The 20279-nt window shown below is 49.5% G+C and overlaps 1 protein-coding gene across 2 annotated transcripts in view; it reads left to right on the forward strand.

Moving 5' to 3' along the window:
• The window catches only part of LOC119955312, a 198889-nt gene that overhangs the window by 74155 nt on the left and 104455 nt on the right, over positions 1–20279 (forward strand). Inside the window, exon 2 of one of the 2 annotated variants that reach the window (XM_038781401.1) lies at positions 3593–3749. The exons of the other annotated variant lie outside the window; for it this stretch is intronic. The gene's annotated coding sequence lies outside the window, so the exon portion shown is untranslated. The remainder of the gene's footprint in view (positions 1–3592; positions 3750–20279) is intronic. 2 annotated transcript variants of the gene reach the window in all.

Consider the following 20279-nt stretch of genomic DNA (forward strand, 5'->3'; position numbering starts at 1 on the left):
TGAATCAAACCTGTTGGACTTTAACCTGGTGTTGTAAGACTTCTTACTGTGCTCACCCCATCTCCACATTATTGAGAGCTGATCACTGCAAGGACCCAAAGGGCTAAATTTTTAACCAAGAACTGAGTAGCAGGAATCTCCTGGCTTGCCCCGCTGGCCTCAGGAAAGGGTGAGTGGGTTCTGGATCAGGCCAGCTGCTCGTGGCTGGCTGTCGGAGGAGCAGTCAAGCAGCTGTTTAAAAGGCCACCCTTAGTTCTCTTGGACTGTCCCAGCTGTAATCAAAAAAATAGAAAACAGCCTCTAGCCTTACCCCTCACACTCTATCACTACACACACATCCTCCTCCGTTCTATCCTATTCCCCATCACCCATCCCCATGGTCCCTCATTCCTTTCCTTCCAATGTCTACCCCTCCTTTCACATCACATGGTCCCTCATACCCTCCATGCCAATTTATTCCCCTCCACCTACCCTTCATGGTCCCACATACTATCAATGTCAACACTTGGCACTTACACGCCCATTCACAGAGTGTACACCCTGGGCGCGATTCTCCGCTCCCGCGCGGCATTGGGAAGGACATCGTGAGCTCAGCCGAGTTTCACGACAGCGTTGGAGGTCGCTCCTCGCACCCTATTCACCCGCCCCAGGGGCTAGGGGCAGCGTTGGGAGAAACTCGGCCGCCGGGCCTTGACGCTTGCGTCAAAGCGGCGGGCCGAGAATGATGCGACGGCGGCGCCTAAGTGACGTCAGCCGTGCATGCGCGGTTGCCGTCTTCCCCTCCGCTGCCCCACAAGACATGGCGGCTTGATCTTGCGGGGCGGCGGAGGGGAAAGAGTGCGTCTCTTAGAGATGCCGGCCCGACGATCGGTGGGCACCGATCGCGGGCCAGTCCGTTCCCGAGCACGGCTGTGGTGCTCGATCCCCTCTCCGCCCCCCCACAGGCCCCAAACTTACCTTTCGCGCTATGTTCACACCGGCAGCGACCAGGTGTGGTTGCCGCCGTTATGAACAGGTTGGGAACGTCAGGCCGCTCGGCCCATCCGGGCCAGAGAATCGCCGGTCGCCGTGAAAAATGGCGATTCCGCAACACGCCATTTTGAGGGGTTGGGAGAATCGCGGGGGGTGCCAGGGCGGCGTGTCGTGATTCGCCCGGCCCTCCCGCGATTCTCCCACCCGACGTGGGAAGCGGAGAATTGCGCCCCATGTGTGAAAAAGCTTCTAGAAAATAATTCTTTCAATTTTTTAACAAAATGGTTTTACTACAACCCTATAAACATGTCAATCAACCAGACCTTTAAAGAATCAGTCGTAATAACTGCAAGCAATTGATACCTCTTTATCTAAAGTAAATAAATATTGAGCAATCGAGAAATAGGTCACAGTGAAAAATCTGTCCATAAAATTATGTTTTTCCCTGGATGTCTGTGATCTCAGCCAAGCCTCACTGTGCATTCATAGTATGGAGGGCATTAAAGGCCAAGAGGGTTGTTAAAGCGGCATAACTTACCATGGAGGGTATAAGGGGCCATGGAGTGGATAGAGGGGCACCGGTTGACATAGGGAGCAGAGGTAAGACCTTTTGCACTTACCTTTCAAAAGGCTTCCTTATCGAGGTTCTGGTTGACCTCTTGGGGACCCTGAACTATGACTCCGTGAAATGTTTGCCTTCTGCATGGAGATTGTGGAGGACCCGGAGATGCTGATCGCACAGCCCGATAGGGAGGGAAAGCAGGGTAAGGCTTCCAATCCACACAGAGTCCACTCCTTCATCCCCCCTTCAAAAGAACTGGGCAAAGCGCTGGGAATAAAGCTGGGATTCCTGGCACTGGGTCCTGACCTTCCTTGTTTGACCGGTTGCAATATCCTTTCCAGAAATTTTGCCTAACTGTCAGCCTAATAAGAAGCACTTTATTTTCCACAAAAAACCCCTCTGACAGCTGCAAATTGGGCAGTTCTTGTTGGGCTCGTCTCTTTTCCAGGAAGTGGATAGAAGTTTTGGTTAATTAGCCTACAAATATTCCAATATTAAATCAGAGAGAGAGCAGCATCGGAAACAGCTCCTGCTGCTCATATCTCCTCTGACTGCTGCAGAAATGCCCGGTGGCTCTGTGCTGCAATTCCTGCTCTCAGACGTGAATTTTACTCTGGGGGCAGTGTCCTCACACCCGGCGGAAAGAAACGGCCAATAGTTCCCTAGTCCTGGCAGCGCCATTGAGAGCAGAGGCCATTGCTGGGATTGCAGCAAGGCCCTGAGGGAAGTCAGCTGCTATGGAGCTGGACAATAAGCTAAGTCCAGAGTCTAGCTGGGGTCAAGCACATGGACACTGGCAAGAGGGGTGAGGGTGGCTGGGGGAGCCAGTGTGGAACGATTGGGGGAAAAGTAAAAGTCGGCGAGGATGAATACTTTGGGTAGGGCCTCTGATAGGTACAGCCGCCCATCCCCTTTGCCCATTCATCAGTCCACCTGGCTTCATGTACCATGCTGGAAACCTAATGCCAGCCTTCCTCACCGTGGGTAGAGTATGAGCGGTGGCATCAGGATGCCCTTAAGCTGCCATTAATCAGGACCTCAACTGGCCCATGGACGATTGCGATGGAATCGGTATTGAAAAAATGAAATGACATGAAAATCGCTTATTGTCACGAGTAGGCTTCAATGAAGTTACTGTGAAAAGCCCCTAGTCGTCACATTCCGGTGCCTGTCCGGGGAGGCTGATACGGGAATCGAACTGTGCTGCTGGCCTGCTTGGTCTGCTTGAAAAGCCAGCGATTTAGCCTAGTGAGCTAAACCAGCCCCTAGCTAAACCAGTATTGATGGTATTTAACACAGGAAATGTTGGAAATTCTCAGCTGGAATAGCAGCTCATCAATGGAGGGAAAATTTGAGTTAATTCTGTGACCGCCTGTAATAATATATAGAACATAGAATATACAGTTCTATGCATACATGCAGAAGGAGGCCATTCGGCCCATCGAGTCTGCACCGACCCACTTAAGCCCTCACTTCAACCCTATCCCCGTAACCCAAGAACCCCTCCTCACCTTTTTGGTCACTAAGGGCAATTTTGGACACTAAGGGCAATTTATCATGGCCAATCCACCTAACCTGCATGTCTTTGGACTGTGGGAGGAAACCGGAGCATCCGGAGGAAACCCACGCAGACACGGGGAGAACGTGCAGACTACGCACAGACAGTGACCCAGTGGGGAATCGAATCTGGGACCCTGGCGCTGTGAAGCCACAGTGCTGACCACTGGGCTACCGTGCTATATCGCAGCATTTTCCTGAATCAAACTATTTCCCTTTCCACAGATGCTGCCAGACCGGCTCAGCATTCCCGGCAGGTTTTGCTTCTTTTCGGAATTTTTGGCATCTGCAGTATTTGGTTTTTTGTCCCAGTATTGAAGGCCCTTTGTTGAATCTTGGCCACTTCGCTTTTCTGAAATCTGCAAACAAAAATGGCACAAACCTTTTCTTCTGTTTTCTATATTTGCACATTGGGCTTCAAAAATGACCACAATTCCGATTTAGTCTCGAATCTGCCCTGGGGAATTTCTTCTACCCTTTCGTCTTTTCATTTTCTCCTAGAACGTACAACGTGTTCAAATCCAAGCTGACAGACGCCGAACCGTTATTCCTTCAAATGTCTTCTCCTTTATTTTAATTCTCTTCATGACCTTGGTGACAGTGAATACGATCTCCTCTTCTCTTCTCCGAGTCTGGTTTGATATGAACTCTGCTGCTGGTAATTACTGCCGAATAACTTATCAGGTTTAAGTGCTTCAGTTTCTCTCCTCGGACATAAAGAGAATTTATTTCATGCAGCGAGATGTTCTGAATGGGAATGGGCTGCTTGAAAGTACGGCAAAAGCAGATTCAAGAATGACTTTCTGATGGGAATTTGAGATACATTTGGAAAGGAAACATTTGCAAAGCTTTAAGGGAGGCAGAGAGGAGTAGAATTAATTGGACAGCTGCCTCACAGAGCTGCTGCCATCATATTGGGGCAAATGGCCTTCGCTGATATATGATTCGATGATTCACCACAGCAATAAATTAAAATGGAACTTAATCAGAGCTTGTAGTTTTCATCCCTGGTTGTAAATGACAATATCTGCTGCACATCAAAGTATTAGTCTTTTTACCTGAACTGAATATTTATTCTTATGGTATGTGCCAAATTGTTGCTAAATTCTGTCTGAACTTACAGCATTATTTCAGAAGATCGCCGCCCTAAAACAAAACATTATTTTGTGGTAATAAACACAGTAAAATGCTGCAGTAACAACTAATTTATTCCTCACCACAAATAATATTTATTAGAAGCAATTGCAACGTACGAGTCAATTTTGGTAATTGATCCAATATTAATGGGCAGCACAGTAGTTAGCACAGTTGTTTCACAGCTCCAGGGTCCCAGGTTCGATTCCCAGCTTGGGTCACTATCTGTGCGGAGTGTGCACGTTCTCCACATGTCTGCGTGGGTTTCCTCCGGGTGCTCCGGTTTCCTCCCACAGTCCAAAGATGTGCAGCATAGGTGGATTGGCCACGCTAAATTGTCCTTCGTGTCCAAAAAAGGTTAGGTGGGATTACAGGGATGGGGGGAGGCGTGGGCTTAAGTAGGGTGCTCTTTCCAAGGGCCGGTGCAAACTCGATGGGCTGAATGGCCTCCTTTGGTGCAGCCGTTGATTTCCTTGACCTTAAAGAAGGACCAGGATCCAGCAGCATGTGGGCTATATTGCCCTATTTTATTTCTGATTATTGGTTTGAGATCCTCAGGAGGTTTGGCTCTGGGCCTAGATTTATAATTTGGATCAGCTCTTATACAGCGCTCCCACCACGAGCGTTCAAATGAATGCATTGAGTTCAAAGTATTTCCAGCTGAAAAGAGACAGGAGACAGGGTGTCTACTCTCCCTGCTATTGTTTGCCTTGGTAGTCCAGCCTTTGGTCATAGCATTGAGGTCATCCACAAAGTGGAGAGAGATAGAGAGGCGGGGGGGGGGGGGGGGGGGGGGGGGGGGGGGGGGGGGGGGGGCATAGGGTGTCATTGTATGTGGACGATTTGTTGTTGTATGTTGACAAATTTGAGGTTATCCATTTTGGGAGGAATAGCAGCAAAAGGGATTATTATTTAAATGATAAAATATTAAAGCATGCCGCTGTGCAGCGAGACCTGGGTGTGCTAGTGCATGAGTCACAGAAAGTTGGTTTACAGATGCAACAGGTGATTAAGAAGGCAAATGGAATTTTGTCCTTCATTGCTAGAGGGATGGAGTTTAAGACTAGGGAGGTTATGCTGCAATTGTATAAGGTGTTAGTGAGGCCACACCTGGAGTATTGTGTTCAGTTTTGGTATCCTTACTTGCGAAAGGACGTACTGGCACTGGAGGGTGTGCAGAGGAGATTCATGAGGTTAATCCATGAGCTAAAGGGGTTGGATTACAGAGGAGAGGTTGAGTAGACTGGGACTGTACTCGTTGGAATTTAGAAGGATGAGGGGGGATCTTATAGAAACATATAAAATTATGAAGGGAATAGATAGGATAGATGCGGGCAGGTTGTTTCCACTGGCGGGTGAAAGCAGAACTATGGAGCATAGCCTCAAAATAAGGGGAAGTAGATTTAGGACTGAGTTTAGGAGGAACTTCTTCACCCAAAGGGTTGTGAGTCTATGGAATTCCTTGCCCAGTGAAGCAGTTGAGGCTCCTTCATTCAATGTTTTTAAGATAAAGATAGATATTGTTTGAAGAATAAAGGGATTAAGGGTTATGGTGTTCGGGCCAGAAAGTGGAGCTGAGTCCACAAAAGATCAGCCATGATCTAATTGAATGGTGGAGCAGGCTCGAGGGGCCAGATGGGCGACTCCTGCTCCTAGTTCTTATTTTCTTATGTTCCATGCAATGGACCCTCTCGCCAGTACAGAGGAGATAGTGAAGCTGCGAGGGAAGTTTGGCTCCTTCGCGGGGTAGGAATTGAACTTGGCCAAAAGCAAATACTTTCCGGTGAATCTCCCAGGGAGGGGAGCCATTCTAGGGAGGTTGCCCTTTCGCCTGGCCAGTTCCAGCTTCCGTTATTTGGGATTCCGAGTGGCCCATGTTCGAGCCTCGCTGCATAAATTTCAGGGATTTGGTCAATGTGGTTAACACTGCTGCCTCACAGCTCCAGGGTTCCAGGTTCGATTCCCTGCTGGGTCACTGTCTGTGCCGAGTCTGCACGTTCTCCCCGTGTCTGCGTGGGTTTCCTCCGGGTGCTCCGGTTTCCTCCCACAAGTCCAAAGATGTGGATTGGGTGGACTGGCTGGGCTAAATTGCCCTTTAGTGTCCAAAAAGGTTAGGTGGGGTTACTGGGTTATGGGGATAGGATGGAGGTGTGGGCTTGGGTGCTTTTTCCAAGGGCCGGTGCAGACTCAATGGGCCGAATAGCCTCCTTCTGCACTGTAAATTGTATGATTCTATGAATGTGGTGAAGACTGATCTGAGGAAGTGAGAAAACCTCCAATTGATCTTGGAGGTTTCAGTGGGTAAAGATGAACATCCTCCCAAGTTTTCTATCTCTGTTTCAGTCCTGACCAGTCTTCCTTCCTAAATCATTCTTTGTGAAAGTCAGTAAAATGATATCTTCTTCCATTTGGGTGGGCAAAGCCCCATGGGTGTTGTTGTAAAGGGATAGGCAGGCAGGGAGCCTGGCTTCGGCCAATCTTTATTTTATTACTGGGTGGCGAATATTGATGCGGAGGTACAGGGGGACAGCGTGTGTGGATGGAGAAGATCCAGTTTGAGAGTCTTGCTTACAGCTCCCCTTCCGCTCTCACCATCAAAATGACTTCCAATCGGGCGGTGTGGCCACCTTCAGAATATGGAGACAGTTCAGGCGGTATTTCCAGCTGGTACCGTGTCATTATTGTTGGCCCCAATCTGTGAAAATCATTGTTTTGTACCTGTGGCCTTGGACTGGTCATTTGGACTGAGGGAGGATGGGCTGGAGTGGTTTGGGGATTTGTTTATAGATGGGAAGCTCTCTGGTTTTGAGCACAAAGTGGGCAAATACCGGCTTGCGAGAGCTAACCTGTTCCAGTATGATCAAGTACGCCGCTATTGTCATGTGGGAGTACCTTTAAGAAATGGGTGTTTATAAATGGGTGTGTATATAAGTATCTGTAGTGAGAGTACCTTTAAGAAATTAGTGTTTATTACTGCAGTGATGTCAGGATGTGTGTGGAGCTGGGCTGTCTGTCAGCTTTTTACTTTTGTTTTAGGCTGTTTGCTGCAGGGGGTGTTTAAGTTTTGTTTTCGGTGTTGGAGCTTAAGCCAGACCAAGCAGGACTTTACTCAGAGAGTAGTAGGGGTGTGGAACGCCCTGCCTGCAACAGTAGTAGACTCGCCAACTTTAAGGGCATTTAAGGGGTCACTGGATAGACATATGGATGAAAATGGAATAGTGTAGGTCAGATAGGCTTCAGATGGTTTCACAGGTCGGCACAACATTGAGGGCCGAAGGGCCCGTACTGCGCTGTAATGTTCTATGTTCTATGTTCTATGTTCTATGTTCTATGTTCTATGTTCTATGTTCTATGTTCTATGTACACTGTTGATCACTCTGCCATCAAAAGACTATCTCTTGATAATTTTTTTTTTTAAATTTAGAGTACCCAATTCATTTTTTCCAATTAAGGGGCAATTTAGCATGTCCAATCTATCTACCTTGCACAGGGGCAACAGGGTAGCATAGTGGTTAGCATAAATGCTTCACAGCTCCAGGGTCCCAGGTTCGATTCCCGGCTGGGTCATTGTCTGTGCAGAGTCTGCACGTTCTCCCCGTGTCTGCGTGGGTTTCCTCCGGGTGCTCCGGTTTCCTCCCACAGTCCAAAGATGTGCGGGTTAGGTGGATTGGCCATGCTAAATTGCCCGTAGTGTCCTAATAAAAGTAAGGTTAAGGGGGGGGTTGTTGGGCTACGGGTATAGTGTGGATACGTGGGTTTGAGTAGGGTGATCATGGCTCGGCACAACATTGAGGGCCGAAGGGCCTGTTCTGTGCTGTACTGTTCTATGTTCTATGTTCTATCTTTGGGTTGTGGGGGCGAAACCCATGCAAACAAGGGGAGAATGTGCAAACTCCACACAGTGACCCAGAGCCGGGATCGAACCTGGGACCTCGGCGCCGTGAGACTGCAGTGCTACCACTGCGCCACCGTGCCGCCCTATCTCTTGATCATTTGGTGAATTCAGAATTATAAATGTTTTCAGTAGTGAATGTAAACCTGATGTGCTTCTGTTGAAAGGTGTTTCTTTTGTCTTCTGGATGTTGTTTGGGAAGTTATTAAGGATTACTTAGTGTTGTATTCTTTGGGGGTTGTATTTGAATTGATGGTTGCTAAGATGTTCACTGTATGTTTTAAAAAGGTTAACTTCAGTTCATAGAAAGGATAGCGCGGGCCATAGCAGAGTACACGGAGAACAACCAAAACGGGGAGGTCTCACCCTCCACGTTCTGGGAAGCGCTTAAGGCCGTACTAAGAGGGGAAATCATTGCCTTCAAAGCGCAAAGAGATAGGGAGGAAAGGGTGGCTGGGCAGAAGCTGGTCGACTCCATACTGGAGGTAGACCGTAAATACTCCGAGGCCCCGACCGTAGAGCTCCTGGCGGAGAGAAAAGAATTACAAAGGAACTTTGACCTGATCTCCACCAGGAAAGCAGTACACCAACTCCGCCAGGCATGCGGGACCCTGTACAAACACGGAGACAAAGCCAGCCGCCTGTTGGCACACCAGCTGAGAAAGCAGGCAGCCACCAGAGAAATTGCGCAAATCAGGGGTACCGGAGGCACGTGGGAAACAGAACCAGAGAGGATTAACAAAACCTTCAAGGCCTTCTACCAAGAGCTGTACTCAGAGCCCCCAAGGGGGGAGGCTGGGATGAACCGGTTTCTTGATGGACTGGACATACCAGTCGTGGGAGAGGGCAGAAAACGGGACCTGGAAGCACCACTAGCACTGGGAGAGATCATGGACAGCATTAGCTCCATGCAGGCGGGGAAGGCGCCGGGACCGGACGGATTCCCGGCGGACTTCTACAAAAAATTTGCAACAGCGCTGGCCCCGCACCTGCGGGAGATGTTCACAGACTCGCTAGCTCAGGGCACACTGCCACCCACGTTAGCACAGGCCTCAATCTCGCTGATACCTAAGAAAGACAAAGACCCAACGGAATGTGGGTCATACAGACCCATCTCACTGCTGAACACAGACGCCAAAATACTGGCCAAAATCCTAGCCAAAAGGCTAGAGGACTGTGTACCTGAGGTGGTCATAGAGGACCAGACGGGCTTCGTCAAAGGTAGACAGCTTACCTCGAACATCAGGCGCCTGCTGAACGTGATAATGACCCCCTCCGGGGAGAGAACACAAGAGGTGATCGTCTCCCTGGACGCAGAAAAGGCCTTCGACAGAGTCGAATGGAAATACCTCATAGAGGTACTGGAGCGGTTCGGGGTTGGAACAGGGTTCACCGCTTGGGTAAAGCTCCTATACAACGCTCCCATGGCGAGCGTACGGACCAACAATACCAACTCCCACTACTTCCAGCTGCACAGGGGCACCAGACAAGGATGCCCACTGTCCCCGCTGCTGTTCGCACTAGCAATCGAACCGCTAGCAATTGCACTCAGGGCAGCAAAAAATTGGAGGGGGATCCGAAGGGGAGGCAGAGAGCACAGAGTCTCACTCTATGCAGATGATCTGCTCCTCTACATCTCGGACCCACAAAGCAGCATGGACGGAATCATCGCGCTCCTGAAAGAGTTTGGAGCCTTCTCGGGCTACAAACTCAACATGAGCAAAGGCGAGATCTTCCCAGTACACCCGCAAGGGGGGGGGGGGGCAGCACTAAAGGGCCTGCCGTTCAAACAAGCCCAACACAAATTCCGCTACCTGGGGATCCAAATAGCCCATGACTGGAAATGGATCCACAAATGGAACCTCACCAGCCTGACGGAGGAAGTAAAAAAGGACCTGCAAAGATGGAACACACTCCCACTCTCCCTTGCAGGGAGAGTCCAGTCGATCAAAATGAACGTACTGCTCCGGTTCCTCTTCCTGTTTAGATCCATTCCGATTTACATCCCCAAGGCCTTTTTCAAAGCGCTGGACAAACTTATCATGCCGTTCGTATGGGGGGGGGGGGGGGGGGGGGTGGTAAAAATGCTAGGATCCCAAAGAAGGTCCCACAAAAAACAAAATCCAGTGGGGGGCTAGCCCTCCCGAACCTACAATTCTACCACTGGGTGGCAACAGCCGAGCGAGTAAGGGGATGGACCCAGGAGCCAGAAGCCGAGTGGGTGCGTGCGGAAGAGGCCTCCTGCGTGGGGACCTCCCTCCGGGCCCTCGCCACGGCAGCACTCCCATCCCCACCCAAAAAACACTCCAGCAGCCCGGTGGTGACAGCCACCCTCCAATCCTGGAACCAACTACGGCAGCAATTTGGCCTGACCAAAATGTCGGACAAGGCTCCCATCTGCAACAACCATAGGTTCACACCAGCACTGACTGACGCCACCTTCAAAAGGTGGAGGCAGGACGGGGGAACACTGACAGTCAGGGACCTATACACAGACGGCAGGATCGCAACACTGGACGAACTGACAGAGAAATTTCGGCTAGCTGGGGGGAACGAGCTACGGTACCTGCAGCTCAAAAACTTCTTACGAAAGGAGACAAGGACGTACCCACAACCGCCACGACAGACACTACTGGACGCAAGTATCCTAGAGAAAGGGAACTGTAGCGACATGTATGACCGACTGGTAGAAAGGGCCGATACCGTACTGGACGCAACAAGAAAGAAATGGGAGGGTGACCTGGGGATTGAGATAGGGTGGGGACTCTGGAGCGAAGCACCGCATAGGGTCAACTCCACCTCCACGTGCGCAAGGCTCAGCCTGACGCAGCTAAAAGTGGTACATAGAGCCCTCTTAACAAGAAAGCGTATGAGTAGGTTCTTCCCAGAGGTGGAGGACAGATGTGAACGGTGCCAAAGAGGCCCGGCCAACCACGCCCACATGTTCTGGTCTTGCCCCAGACTTGTGGAGTACTGGACAGCCTTCTTCGAGGCTATGTCCAAAGTGGTGGGGGTGAGGGTGGAGCCATGCCCGATAGTGGCGGTCTTCGGGGTTTCAGACCAGCCAGATCTATTCCTGGGGAGGAGGGTGGACGCCCTTGCCTTTGCCTCCCTGATCGCCCGCCGTAGAATCCTGTTTGGCTGGCGGTCAGCAGCACCACCCAGAGCTGCAGACTGGCTGTCCGACCTCTCGGAATCTCTCCAAATGGAGAAAATCAAATTCGCCATCCGAGGGTCAGACGACGGCTTCCACAGAACGTGGGAGCCATTCATGCAATTGTTCCGGGACCTGTTTGTGGCCAACGAACAAGAGGAAGAATAGTCGGGTGGCCAAGAATCAGGGGAAAATGGACGGGAATCGGGGGAAGGTAGCCGGCGGGGGGGGGGGGGGGGGGGGGAGGGGGGGGGGCTACGGGGTCGTTATGGGGGTTTGATGGCAAGCTAAGGCCCAAAACCAAACTGTAAATAAATGCCTATAAACATGTGCCTCGGCCATATTGGGGAATGTAAAATATGTATGCCGGCTAATGGGGGCGGCCACAGTTGTTATTATGAAGATGCTTACCTGTAAATATACATGTTAATTTTTGCGTGATTTTTTTTCTAATAATTTGTAATTTGTTGGATATAAAATATGAAAACTCAATAAAAAACATTTAAAAAAAAAACCTTGAGTTCATAGAATAAACATTGTTTTGCTTTAAAAAATACTTTTCCAGTTCTGCTGTACCACACCCTGTAGAGTGGGCCGTGTGCTCCCCATACCACAATCTAGAAAAGTTGTGGGTCAGGTGAACTCCATGATACACTTTGGGGTTCTCGAAACCCTGGCCTATAACACTATGTACACAAGGAGATTTCTTCCTTCTCCTTGGCACCCTCACTCGCGTTGATGTATGGGGTTCTTTTGGTGATGGATGTAGGGGAAGGGAGGCTGTTGGACATTTATGATTCGCTTGCGTCGATGGAACATGTTGCACTGGATGAGGTCACGAGGATGTGGTAAGGGGAGCTGGGCCAGGTATATGAGAGGGGGCGGGGGTGTGGAGCGAGGCTCTGCACAGAGTTAACTGCACCTCCTCATGCGCTAACTCAGCCAGATTCAGTTTAAGGTGGTTCATAGGGCATATCTGACCAGGGGTCAGGCGCATTGTGCGAACATAGCCTGGTCTTGTCCTGAGCTTCTGGGTCTCCTTCCTCAGCACCATGTCGGGAATTCCTGGGGCCGAGTTGGCACCTTGCCGTTTGGGGATTCAGATTTAACGGAGCTTCAGATGGGGGCGAAAGCAGATGCCCTCACCTTCGCCTAGTTAATAACCCGAAGGCGAGTTCTGTTTGTCGTCGGTCCGCCCAGTGCCATGGTGTGGTTAAGCGACTAGTTGGAGATCTCACATTTAGAAAAGTATACCCTGTCAGGGTCGATGGTTCTGCCTGAGGTGGCGGCCTGTCAGGGAGGGTCGCCGTAGATGGTGGACAGGTTTGGTTTTGGGGAGTGGGGGGGTACTAGGGTTGAAATATTGTAATTGTTGTATGAATATGACTGTGAAGGTTTCATATTGGAAAAACATCTCTTCATAAAAATAGTTTTTTAAAGAAGGTGAAAGAGCCATTTTTAAATTTTGTATAGGATGTGGGTGTCACTGGTTAGGCCAGCATTTATTGCCCATCCCTAATTGCCCCTTAACAAGGTGATGGTGAGTTGCCTTCTTCAACCACTGCAATCTCTGAGGTATAGGTGCACCCACTGTGCTGTTAGGGAGGGAGTTCCAGGATGTTTCCCCAGAGACAGTGAAGGAACGGCCGATATATTTCCATGTCAGGGTGGTGAGTGACTTGGAGGGGAACCTCCAGGTTGGGGTTCCCAGGTATCTGCTGCTCTTGTCCTTCTAGATGGTAGCGGTCATGGGTTTGGAAGGGGCTGCCTGAGGAACCTTGGTGAGTTCCAGCTGTTCATCTTGCAGATGGTACACACGGCTGCCACTCTTTGTTCATGGTGGAGGGTGTGAATGTTAGTGGAAGGGGGAGCAATCAAGCAGGGCTACTTTGTCCTGGATGGTGTTGAGCTTCTTCAGTGTTGTTGGAGCTGCACTCATCCAAGCAAGTGGAGAGTATTCCATCACAGTCCTGACTTGTGCCTTGTAGACCGTGGACAGGCTTTGGGGGGTCAGGAGGTGAGTTACTCACCGTAGGATTCCCAGCCTCTGACCTGCCCTGGTAGCCACAGTATTAATGTGGCTGGGTCCAGTTCAGTTTCTGATCAATGGTAACTCCCAGAAAGTTGATGGTGGGTGACTCAGCGATGGTAATGCCATTGAATATCAAGGGCCGATGGTTAGATTCTCTCTTATTGGAGATGGCCATTCCCTGGCACTTGTATGGCACAAATGTAACTTACCACTTGACAGCCCAAGCCTGGATATTTTCCAGGTCGTGCTGCATTCGCATGAGGACTGCTTCCTTCCTGGCATTTGTAGGGGGGAATTGACCCTGCCCCTCCAGGACAATGGGAGGGGTTGCTGGAGGACCATGGGATGGGGATGCTGGATGGCAGTAGGAGGGGTGCTGGAACACATTGGGAGGGAAGGTTCTGGAACATTTTGGGAGGGGTGTTCTGGAAGGCAGTGGGTGGGGGTGCTGGAAGACATTGGGAGGAGGAGACAGTGGGAGGAGGGGTTCTGGAGGACAATGGGAGGGGGTTCTGGAACACAGTAGGAGGGGGTTCTGGAACACAGTGGGAGGGGGTTCTGGAAGACATTGGGAGGGGGGTTCTGGAAGATAATGGGAGGGGGGCTCAGGAAGATTTTGGGAGGGGGGTTCTGATAGTCATTGGGAGGGTTCTGGAAGACAATGGGAGGGGGATGCTGGAGGACATTGGGAGGGGGCGCTGGAGGACATTGGGAGGGGGGTTCTGGAAGACATTGGGAGGGGGCTGCTGGAGGACATTGGGAGGGGGCTGCTGGAGGACATTGGGAGGGAGGGTTCTGGAAGACATTGGGGGGGTGCTGGAGGACAATGGGAGGGGGTGATGGAACACATTGGGAGGGGGCTTCTGGAAGACATGGGGGGTTGCTGGAGGACAATGGGAGGGGGTGATGGAACACATTGGGAGGGGCGTTCTGGAAGGCAATGGGAGGGGAATTGTCGGTGCCCAACTTGGGACATTAACTGACAGAAGCAGACTAAATTGAATACTCACTGCAAGTTTGATTTTCTTTTGTACAACTTTTATTATTTAACCCAAATCTTTAGCTATGTGTTTATTTAAACAGTTACATAAGTTTCTGGACTCACAACCGGAACAACAAATACTACCCGTATAGAGAGAACCTGGCCAGGCCCAATCTGGAGCGTGTATGACTGTGGTCTTTCAAACTCAGCTCTGCTCTTACGAAGGTTGATCCCCAGGGTTATCACTGTTTATTTGGGAAATGCCTGCTATTTTAGAAGGTACACAATTTTTCACACAAACAAATCTGTTGGCCATCTTTCCCAGTGGATCACAGAAGTAGATCAGTTCTTCCCATCGGGCAGATATTCAAGTCCAAGCTGCTTTACAACCAATCATAAATTTGAACTGCACTATAATGCAAAAGCTTGTTCCATACGGGGAGGGGGGTGGGGGGCAGCACGGTAGCATAGTGGTTAGCACAAATGCTTCACAGCTCCAGGGTCCGAGGTTCGATTCCCAGCTTGGGTCACTGTCTGTGTGGAGTCTGCACGTTCTCCCCGTGTGTGCGTGGGTTTTCTCCGGGTGCTCCGGTTTCCTCCCACAGTCCAAAGATGTGCGGGTTAGGTGGATTGGCCATGATAAATTGCCCTTCGGGTCCAAATTGCCCTTAGTGTTGGGTGGGGTTACTGGGTTATGGGGTTAGGGTGGAGGTGTGGGCTTGGGTAGGGTGCTCTTTCCAAGAGCCGGTGCAGACTCAATAGGCTGAATGGCTTCCTTCTGCACTGTAAATTCTATGACATAGATAGGTTGGAGACTTGGGCAGAGAAATGGCAAATGGAGTTTAATCCGGACAAATGTGAGGTGATGCATTTTGGTAGGTCTAACATAGAGGGGGAATATACCGTAAATGGCAAAACACTGAGGAATATAGAAAGTCAGAGAGATCTGGGCGTGTATGTCCACAGATCTTTGAAGGTGGCAACACAAGAAGTAGTCAAGAAAGCATAGGGAATGCTTCCCTTCATTGGCCGGGAATCGTGTATGAAAACTGGCAAGTCATGCTGCAGTTGTATAGAACCTTGGTAAAGCCGCATTTGGAATATTGTGCACATTTCTGGTCGCCACACTACCAGAAGGATGTGGAGGCTTTGGAGAGGGTGCAGAGGAGGTTTACCAGCATGTTGCCTGGTCTGGAGGGTGTTAGCTATGTGGAGAGGCTGAAGAGACTCGGACTGTTTTCATTAGAACGACGGAGGTTGAGGGGTGACCTGATGGAGGTCTACAAGATTATGAAGGGCATGGATAGAGTGGATGGGCAGGCACTTTTCCCAGGGTGGAGGGGTCAGACACCAGGGGCAGAGGTTTAAGGTCCGTGGGGCAAAGTTTAGAGGGGATGTGCGAGGCAGGGTTTTTACACAGAGGGTGGTGAGTGTCTGGAACGCGTTGCCAGGAGAGGCTGTGGAAGCAGATACATTAACGGCGTTCAAAAGGCATGTTGACAAACACATGGATAGGATGGGTATAGAGGGATACGGCACTAGGAAGTGCTGAGGGTTTTGGCAAAGGTTGGTATCATGACCGGTACAGGCTTGGAGGGCCAAATGCTGTATTGTTCTTTGTTCCTTGTTTATAACAAAGATGAGATGAATTTGGCAGAAATCCAATCTGAGTCTTCTAAAACAGCTGAGTTGTAAAAAATATTGAGAGTTGATTAATCAAGTTATTTCACAAAGTATTTCTTGTAACATTAATTAAGTAGCAAAAATTGGAAATTGAAATTGGTGATAAAATAGATAGAGAAAAGAGATAGAACTTGAGCAATATTGAAGGAATAAAACAAAATAAAGACACATTGGGATGTCTGATTTCTCCGTCCACTCTCCACCACTTTAGGTTCTGTAGGAAAATGCACCATTTCAGCAGATAACTAATTTGTTGTAAATCGCCTAGAGAGTTGTGTCTTTATGATTATGTACATGTCTAGGTTGATTTATATATGGTTTCATTGTGAATGTGTGGGAATTTTAAGCATAATTCAGAGGAATTTGGAATAAGTGCGCCCCCCCCCCCCCCCCCCCCAACCCCTGCATAAGGAACAGAACATTAGTGGGAACGATGCTGGACAAGGTCCAAGGTCAGCAAGCCAGTGACATTATAATCTGCCCAGATTCAATGCAGGAGGCTTTAGAGCGGGTACAGAAGAGATTTAACAGGATGTTGCCTGGTATGGAGGGCATTAGCTATGAGGTGCGGTTGAATAAACTCGGTTTGTTCTCACTGGAACGACGGAGATTGAGGGGCGACCTGATAGAGGTCTACAAAATTATGAGGGGCATAGACAGAGTGGATAGTCAGAGGCTTTTCCCCAGAGTAGAGGGGTCAATTACTAGAGGGCATAGGTTTAAGGTGCGAGGGGCAAGGTTTAGAGGAGATGTACGAGGCAAGTTTTTTACACAGAGGGTAGTGGGTGCCTGGAACTCGCTGCCGGAGGAGGTGGTGGAAGCAGGGACGATAGTGACATTTAAGGGGCATCTTGACAAATACATGAATAGGATGGGAATAGAGAGATACGGACTCTGGGAGTATAGAATATTTGAGGTTAGATGGGTAGCATGGTCGGCACAGGCTTTTCGTTGTTCTTTGTTATTTATTCCCCAAAGCCCATCCACCAACAGCAAGACTCAAATGAGGGGTTTGTAGCTCCACTAGCACTCAGGAAACTGGACTCTATCCAGGACTATGCGGGCGGGGGGGGGGGGGGGGGGGGGGGCAATAAGGCAGCACGTCAGCACCTTCTGAAGGGTTTTTAGGGAAGGGCAGTGTACATGCTGGATTTGCCATTGACGCTCCCATGACAGATTCAGCAAATGGTAAGGTGGGTACGGAACATAGAGTGTTCACAACCTGCCGATAAGGATTGAGTCATTCATGTATTTCTTGCATTGCAGACAGTCCTCCCCTGCCCCCTTGTCACCTTGGCCAACTCTTCCCAAGTGGCTGACATCAGTCTCTTGGGCCTCACCTCTCTCTGCCTCCACAGTCTGGAGCAGAGTCTCCAGGGGTGAATGATTGAACTGCGGGGCCAATGCTTTCTTGGAGCTATTTACTGGAAACATGGGGCAAGGAATCCTTTGCTGTCCGGGTGCCATTTACAAATGGTGCCTGGGTATGAGAGCGGGTAGCTGCCTGTCCTGCCAGGTGATGCAAGGCCATCCCTCTGGCTGCATAATTAATGAGATGAGCAGCGTATGATTGATCAATGCTCACCCTCCCTGCCCTCCAACTGGTTTTCCTCTGACATCCCACTCCTGCCCCGGGCCTCGGCTCAGAGAAGAAAACCTCGTCCTTATAATTGTAAAACTAACAGAATCAATAATAAAAAGCACAGAGAGACCTCTTCACTGAAAGCGACAGCCAGCATGTTTTCTGATAACAACCCCACAGGAGATGTGGGGAGGGGGAGGGGGGCTGGTGACAGCTGGCAATTCACGTGGCAATGGTGGTTCATGTCAGCTGCAAATGGTTAACGGTTGGTGCCAATCTCCATAACACTTACATTATCTGGATCATAAATTTCTATAATTACTCCCAGGTGCAGAATAGGCAGGTGGAGGTTGGCACAGAGGGAGATGGTTGTGGTGGTTGGAGGTCAATCATCTCAGTTCCAGGATATCACTACAGGAGTTCCAAAGGAGTGTCCTCAGCCCAACCATCTTCAGCTACTTCATCGTAAGGTGCGAATTGTGGATGCTCACTGACTGAACAATGTTCAGCTCCATTCACAACTCCTCAGATAATGCAGCAAGACCTGGACAATATCCAGGCTTGGGGCTGACAAGTGGCCAGTTACATTCGCACCACACAAGTGCCAGGCAATGACCATCTCCTGTAAGAGAGGATCTAACCATCAGCCCCATGACATTCAATGGCATTACCATTGCTGAATCCTCCACAATCAACATCCTGGGGGTTACCATTGATCAGAAACTGAACTGGACCCAGCCACATAAATACTGTGGCTACCAGGGAAGGTCAAAGTCTAGGAATCAGGCAGAGCAAAAAAGGTGACAAGTGTGAGAAGGGAAGTCAATGCAGGACTGATGGTATTGTACCTTAATGCGTGCAGTTTCCAGAACATAGTAAATGAGCTTGTTGCACACATTGAAATTGGCCGGTACGATGTTGTGGGCATCACAGAGATGCGGCTGCAAAGGGATCAGGGCTGGGATCTAAATATACAAAGATATGTGTCCTATCGAAAGGACATTTGGGCAAAGGAGCCGGGGTTGCATTGTTAGTAAGACAAGGTTCAGTCGGCAGTTAGGAAGGCAAATGCAGTGTTGGCATTCATCTCGAAGGGGTTAGAATACAAGACCAGGGAAGTATTTCTGAGGCTATATAAGGCCTCATTTGGAGTATTGTGAGCAGTTTTGGGCCCCGTATCTAAGGAAGGATGTGCTGACCTTGGAAAAGGGTCCAGAGGAGGTTCACAATAATGATCCCTGGAATGAAGAGCTTGTTGTATCAGGAACGGTTGAGGACTCGGTCTGTACTCGGAGTTTAGAAGGATGAGGGAGGATCTTATTGAAACTTACAGGATACTGCGAGGCCTGGATAGAGTGGACGTGGAGAGGATGTTTCCATTTGTACGAAAAACTAGAACCAGAGGACACAATCTCAGACTAAAGGGACGATCCTTTAAAACAGAGATGAGGAGGAATTTCTTCAGCCAGAGGGTGGTGAATCTGTGGAACTCTTTGCCGCAGAAGGCTGTGGAGGCCAAATCACTGAGTGTCTTTAAGACAGAGATAGATAGGTTCTTGATTAATAAGGAGATAAGGGGTTATGGGGAGAAGGCAGGGGAATGGGGATGAGAAAATATCAGCCATGATTGAATGGCGGAGCAGACTCGATGGGCCAAGTGGCCTAATTCTGCTCCTATGTCTTATGGTCTTATGAATCCTGTGGCCAGTAACTCACCTCCTGACCCCCCAAAGCCTGTCCACCATCAACAAAGCAAAAGTGAAATGAAATGAAATGAAAATCACTTATTGTCACAAGTAGGCTTCAAATGAAGTTACTGTGAAAAGCCCCTAGTCACCACATTCAGGCACCTGTTCAGGGAGGCTGGTACGCGAATTGAACCGTGCTGCTGGCCTGCATTGGTCTGCTTTAAAAGCCAGTTCTTTAACCCTGTGCTAAACTAAGTCAGGAGTGTGATGGAATACTCTCCACTTGCCTGGATGAGTGCAGCTCCAACAACACTCAAGAAGCTCAACACCATCCAGGACAAAGCAGCCCGTTTGATTGCTTCCCCTTACACAAACATTCACTCCCTCCACCACCGACGCACAGTGGCAGCCGTGTGTACCATCTACAAGATGCACTGCAGGAACTCACCAAGGTTCCTTAGGCATCACCTTCCAAACCCACGACCACTACCACCCAGAAGGACAAGAGCAGCAGATACCTGGGAATCCCACCACCTGGAGGTTCCCCTACAAGTCAATCACCACCCTGACTGGGAAATATATCGGCCGTTCCTTCACTGTCTCTGGGGTAACATCCTGGAACTCCCTCCCTAACAGCACTATGGGTGTACCTACACCTCAGTGACTGCTGCGGTTCAAGAAGGCAGCTCACCACCACCTGTGAAGGGCAATTAGGGATGGGTAATAAATGCTGGCCTAACCAGCAAAGCCCATATTTCGTTGTTATGACACCCTGGGCTAGTGTGCAGTCAATTCCCGTCCCACTCATCCCGGAGTCACAACACAAGTGAATTAACCAATAATTTTAATAAAACTCACCAAATCGTTGGCCCTTTGGATGTCCAATAATTACAGTCACCAGGTTTGTCAGTTCAACACAATTACCTTTAATTGTTAACATGAACAAATATGAAATACAGCTGCTTATTGACGAGCTAATAACTGACTCCCCCTTTAACTGTCTCACCCTCTACGCATGTGCACATGACAGACAGACACAGA

The sequence above is a fragment of the Scyliorhinus canicula genome, chromosome 20, assembly GCF_902713615.1.
Source record: "Scyliorhinus canicula chromosome 20, sScyCan1.1, whole genome shotgun sequence".
Lineage (NCBI taxonomy): Eukaryota > Metazoa > Chordata > Chondrichthyes > Carcharhiniformes > Scyliorhinidae > Scyliorhinus > Scyliorhinus canicula.